A 6,879-nucleotide genomic window follows, 5' to 3' on the forward strand; every position below is an offset into this window, starting at 1 on the left:
CCCTCCGGCACTCCGGTTTTCTCCGAAATCACCCGGAACACTTCTGGTGTCCGAATATAGTCGTCCAATATATCAATCTTTATGTCTCGACTATTTCGAGACTCCTCGTCATGTCCATGATCACATCCGGGACTCTGAACAAACTTCGGTACATCAAAACTTATAAACTCATAATAAAACCGTCATCGTAACATTAAGCATGCGGACCCTACGGGTTCGAGAACTATGTAGACATGACCTAGAACCATTCTCGGTCAATAACCAATAGCGGGACCTGGATGCCCATACTAGTTCCTACATATTCTACGAAGATCTTTATCGGTCAAACCGCATAACAACATACGTTGTTCCCTTTGTCATCGGTATGTTACTTGCCCGAGATTTGATCGTCGGTATCCAATACCCAGTTCAATCTCGTTACCGGCAAGTCTCTTTACTCATTCCTTAATGCATCATCCCGTAACCAACTCATTTGGTCATATTGCTTGCAAGGCTTATAATGATGTGCATTACCGAGAGGGCCCAGAGATACCTCTCCTACAATCGGAGTGACAAAACCTAATCTCAAAATACGCCAACTCAACATGTACCTTTGGAGACACCTGTAGTACTCCTTTATAATCACCCAGTTACGTTCTGACGTTTGGTAGTACCCAAAGTGTTCCTCCGGTAAACGGGAGTTGCATATTTCTCATAGTTACAGGAACATGTATAAGTCATGAAGAAAGCAATAGCAGCATACTAAACGATCAAGTGCTAGGCTAACGAAATGGGTCATGTCAATCACATCATTCTTCTAATGATGTGATCCATTAATCAAATGACAACACATGTCTATGGTTAGGAAACATAACCATCTTTGATTAATGAGCTAGTCAAGTAGAGGCATACTAGTGACTATATGTTTGTCTATGTATTCACACATGTATCATGTTTCCGGTTAATACAATTCTAGCATGAATAATAAACATTTATCATGATATGAGGAAATAAATAATAACTTTATTATTGCCTCTAGGGCATATTTCCTTCAGTCTCCCACTTGCACTAGAGTCAATAATCTAGATTACATAGTAATGATTCTAACACCCATGGAGTCTTGGTGTTGATCATGTTTTGCTCGTGAGAGAGGCTTAGTCAACGAGTCTGCAACATTCAGATCCGTATGTATTTTGCAAATCTCTATGTCTCCCACTTGGACTTGGTCCCGAATGGAATTGAAGCGTCTCTTGATGTGCTTGGTCCTCTTGTGAAATCTGGATTCCTTTGCCAAAGCAATTGCACCAGTATTGTCACAGAAGATCTTCATTGGTCCCGATGCACTAGGTATGACACCTAGATCGGTAATGAACTCCTTCATCCAGACTCCTTCATTTGCTGCTTCAGAAGCAGCTATGTACTCCGCTTCACATGTAGATCCCGCCACGACGCTTTGTTTAGAACTGCACCAACTTACAGCTCCACCGTTTAATAAAAATACGTATCCGGTTTGCGATTTAGAATCGTCCGGATCAGTGTCAAAGCTTGCATCAACGTAACCATTTACGACTAGCTCTTTGTCACCTCCATATATGAGAAACATATCCTTAGTCCTTTTCAGGTATTTTAGGATGTTCTTGACCACTGTCCAGTGATCCACTCCTGGATTACTTTGGTACCTTCCTGCCAAGCTTATTGCTAAGCATACGTCAGATCTGGTACACAACATTGCATACATGATAGAGCCTATGGCTGAAGCATAGGGAACATCTTTCATTTTCTCTCTATCTTCTGCTGTGGTCGGGCATTGAGTTTGACTCAACTTCACACCTTGTAGCACAGGCAAGAAACCTTTCTTTGCCTGATCCATTTTGAATTTTTCAAAATTTTGTCAAGGTATGTGTTTTGTGAAAGTCCTATTAAGCGTCTTGATCTATCTCTATAGATCTTGATGCCCAAATATGTAAGCAGCTTCACCGAGGTCTTTCATTGAAAAACTTTTATTCAAGTATCCCTTTATGCTATCCAGAAATTCTATATCATTTCCAATTAATAATATGTCATCTACATATAAAATCAGAACAGCTACAGAGCTCCCACTCACTTTCTTGTAAATACAGGCTTCTCCAAAAGTCTGTATAAAACCATATGCTTTGATCACACTATCAAAACGTTTATTCCAACTCCGAGATGCTTGCACCAGTCCATAAACGGATCGCTGGAGCTTGCACACTTTGTTAGCACCTTTTGGATCAACAAAACCTTCTGGTTGCATCATATACAACTCTTCTTCCAGAAATCCATTCAAGAATGCAGTTTTGACATCCATTTGCCAAATTTCATAATCATGAAATGCAGCAATAGCTAACATGATTCGGACAGACTTAAGCATCGCTACGGGTGAGAATGTCTCATCGCAGTCAATCCCTTGAACTTGTCGAAAACCTTTCGCAATAAGTCGAGCTTTATAGACAGTTATATTACCATCAGCGTCAGTCTTCTTCTTAAAGATCCATTTATTCTCAATGGCTTGCCGATCATCGGGCAAGTCAACCAAAGTCCATACTTTGTTTTCATACATGGATCCCATCTCAGATTTCATGGCCTCTAGCCATTTTGCGGAATCTGGGCTCATCATCGCTTCCTCATAGCTCGTAGGTTCATCATGGTGAAGTAACATGACTTCCAGAATAGGATTACCGTACCACTCTGGTGCGGATCTTACTCTGGTAGACCTACGAGGTTCAGTAGAAACTTGATCTGAAGTTTCATGATCAATATCATTAGCTTCCTCACTAGTTGGTGTAGTTGTCACAGGAACCGGTTCTTGTGATGAACTACTTTCCAACAAGGGAGTAGATACAGATACAGTTATCTCATCAAGTTCTACTTTCCTCCCACTCACTTCTTTTGAGAGAAACTCCTTCTCTAGAAAGGATCCGATTTTAGCAACGAAAATCTTGCCCTCAGATCTGTGATAGAAGGTGTACCCAATAGTCTCTTTTGGGTATCCTATGAAGACACATTTCTCCGATTTGGGTTCGAGCTTATCTGGTTGAAGTTTCTTCACATAAGCATCGCAGCCCCAAACTTTAAGAAACGATGACTTTGGTTTCTTGCCAAACCACAGTTCATAAGGCGTCGTCTCAACGGATTTTGATGGTGCCCTATTTAACGTGAATGCGGCCGTATCTAAAGCATAACCCCAAAACGATAGCGGTAAATCAGTAAGAGACATCATGGATCGCACCATATCTAGTAAAGTACGATTACGACGTTCGGACACACCATTTCGTTGTGGTGTTCCAGGTGGCGTGAGTTGCGAAACTATTCCGCATTGTTTCAAGTGTAGACCAAACTCGTAACTCAAATATTCTCCTCCACGATCAGATCGTAGAAACTTTATTTTCTTGTTATGATGATTTTCCACTTCACTCTGAAATTCTTTGAACTTTTCAAATGTTTCAGACTTGTGTTTCATTAAGTAGATATACCCATATCTGCTCAAATCATCTGTGAAGGTGAGAAAATAACGATACCCGCCGTGAGCCTCAACATTCATTGGACCACAAACATCAGTATGTATGATCTCCAACAAATCAGTTGCTCGCTCCATAGTTCCGGAGAACGGCATTTTAGTCATCTTGCCCATGAGGCACGGTTCGCAAGTACCAAGTGATTCATAATCAAGTGATTCCAAAAGCCCATCAGTATGGAGTTTCTTCATGCGCTTTACACCGATATGACCTAAACGACAGTGCCACAAATAAGTTGCACTATCGTTATCAACTCTGCATCTTTTGGTTTCAACACTATGAATATGTGTATCACTACTATCGAGATTCAATAAAAATAGACCACTCTTCAAGGGTGCATGACCATAAAAGATATTACTCATATAAATAGAACAACCATTATTCTCTGATTTAAATGAATAACCGTCTCGCATTAAACAAGATCCAGATATAATGTTCATGCTCAACGCTGGCACCAAATAACAATTATTTAGGTCTAAAACTAATCCCGATGGTAGATGTAGAGGTAGCGTGCCGACCGCAATCACATCGACTTTGGAACCATTTCCCACGCGCATCATCACCTCGTCCTTAGCCAATCTTCGCTTAATTCGTAGTCCCTATTTCGAGTTGCAAATATTAGCAACAGAACCAGTATCAAATACCCAGGTGCTACTGCGAGCATTAGTAAGGTACACATCAATAACATGTATATCACATATACCTTTGTTCACTTTGCCATCCTTCTTATCCGCCAAATACTTGGGGCAGTTCCGCTTCCAGTGTCCAGTCTGCTTGCAGTAGAAGCACTCAGTTTCAGGCTTAGGTCCAGACTTGGGTTTCTTCTCTTGAGCAGCAACTTGCTTGCCGTTCTTTTTAAAGTTCCCCTTCTTCTTCCCTTTGCCCTTTTTCTTGAAACTGGTGGTCTTGTTAACCATCAACACTTGATGCTCCTTTTTGATTTCTACCTCCGCAGCCTTTAGCATTGTGAAGAGCTCGGGAATAGTCTTGTTCATCCCTTGCATATTATAGTTCATCACGAAGCTCTTGTAGCTTGGTGGCAGTGATTGGAGAATTCTGTCAATGACACTATCATCAGGAAGATTAACTCCCAGTTGAATCAAGTGATTATTATACCCAGACATTTTGAGTATGTGTTCACTGACAGAACTATTCTCCTCCATCTTGCAGCTATAGAACTTATTGGAGACTTCATATCTCTCAATCCGGGCATTTGCTTGAAATATTAACTTCAACTCCTAAAACATCTCATATGCTCCATGACGTTCAAAACGTCGTTGAAGACCTGGTTCTAAGCCGTAAAGCATGGCACACTGAACTATCGAGTAGTCATCAGCTTTGCTCTGCCAGACATTCTTAACGTCGTCAGTTGCATCAGCAGCAGGCCTGGCACCCAGCGGTGCTTCCAGGACGTAACTTTTCTGTGCAGCAATGAGGATAATCCTCAGGTTACGGACCCAGTCCGTGTAATTGCTACCATAATCTTTCAACTTTGCTTTCTCAAGGAACGCATTAAAATTTAACGGAACAATAGCACGAGCCATCTATCTACAAACAAACATAGACAAGCAAAATACTATCAGGTACTAAGTTCATGATAAATTTAAGTTCAATTAATCATATTACTTAAGAACTCCCACTTAGACAGACATCTCTCTAGTCATCTAAGTGATCACGTGATCCAAATCAACTAAACCATGTCCGATCATCACGTGAGATGGAGTAGTTTCAATGGTGAACATCACTATGTTGATCATATCTACTATATGATTCACGTTCGACCTTTCGGTCTCCGTGTTCCGAGGCCATATCTGTATATGCTAGGCTCGTCAAGTATGACCTGAGTATTCCGTGTGTGCAACTGTTTTGCACCCGTTGTATTTGAACGTAGAGCCTATCACACCCGATCATCACGTGGTGTCTCAGCACGAAGAACTTTCGCAATGGTGCATACTCAGGGAGAACACTTCTTGATTATTAAGTGATAGATCATCTTAAAATGCTACCGTCAATCAAAGCAAGATAAGATGCATAAAGGATAAACATCACATGCAATCAATATAAGTGATATGATATGGCCATCATCATCTTGTGCTTGTGATCTCCATCTTCGAAGCACCGTCGTGATCACCATCGTCACCGGCGCGACACCTTGATCTTCATCATAGCATCATTGTCGTTACGCCATCTATTGCTTCTACGACTATCGCTACCGCTTAGTGATAAAGTAAAGCAAATACAGGGCGTTTGCATTTCATACAATAAAGCGACAACCATATGGCTCCTGCCAGTTGCCGATAACTTCGGTTACAAAACATGATCATCTCATACAATAAAATATAGCATCACGTCTTGACCATATCACATCACAACATGCCCTGCAAAAACAAGTTAGACGTCCTCTACTTTGTTGTTGCAAATTTTACGTGGCTGCTACGGGCTTAGCAAGAACCGTTCTTACCTACGCATCAAAACCGCAACGATAGTTTGTCAAGTTGGTGCTGTTTTAACCTTCGCAAGGACCGGGCGTAGCCACACTCGGTTCAACTAAAGTGAGAGAGACAGACACCCGCTGGTCACCTTTAAGCAACGAGTGCTTGTAGTGGTGAAACCAGTCTCGCGTAAGCGTACCCGTAATGTCGGTCTGGGCGGCTTCATCTCACAATGCCGCTGAACCAAAGTATGACATGCTGGTAAGCAGTATGACTTATATCGCCCACAACTCACTTGCGTTCTACTCGTGCATATAACATCTACGCATAAAACCAGGCTCGGATGCCACTGTTGGGGAACGTAGTAATTTCAAAAAATTTCCTACGTACACGCAAGATCATGGTGATGGCATAGCAACGAGAGGGGAGAGTGTTGTCCACGTACCCTCGTAGACCGTAAGCGGAAGCGTTATGACAACGCGGTTGATGTAGTCGTACGTCTTCACGATCCGACCGATCCAAGCACCAAACGTACGGCACCTCCGAGTTCAGCACACGTTCAGCTCGATGACGATCCCCGGGCTCCGATCCAGCAAAGCTTCGGGGATGAGTTCCGTCAACATGACGGCGTGGTGACAATGATGATGCTCTACCGGCACAGGGCTTCGCCTAAACTCCGCGACGATATGACCGAGGTGGAATATGGTGGAGGGGGGCACCGCACACGGCTAAGGAACGATCCGTAGATCAACTTGTGTGTCTATGGGGTGCCCCCTGCCCCCGTATATAAAGGAGGGAGGGGGGAGGCCGGCCGGCCCTTGTTGGGCGCGCCAGGAGGAGGAGTCCTCCTCCTAGTAGGAGTAGGACTCCTCCTTTCCTACTCCTACTAGGAGGGGAAGGAAGGGGGAGAGGAGGGGAAGGAAAGAGGGGGG

Source organism: Triticum aestivum, chromosome 5B (genome assembly GCF_018294505.1).
Source record: "Triticum aestivum cultivar Chinese Spring chromosome 5B, IWGSC CS RefSeq v2.1, whole genome shotgun sequence".
In the NCBI taxonomy this organism is placed as follows: domain Eukaryota; kingdom Viridiplantae; phylum Streptophyta; class Magnoliopsida; order Poales; family Poaceae; genus Triticum; species Triticum aestivum.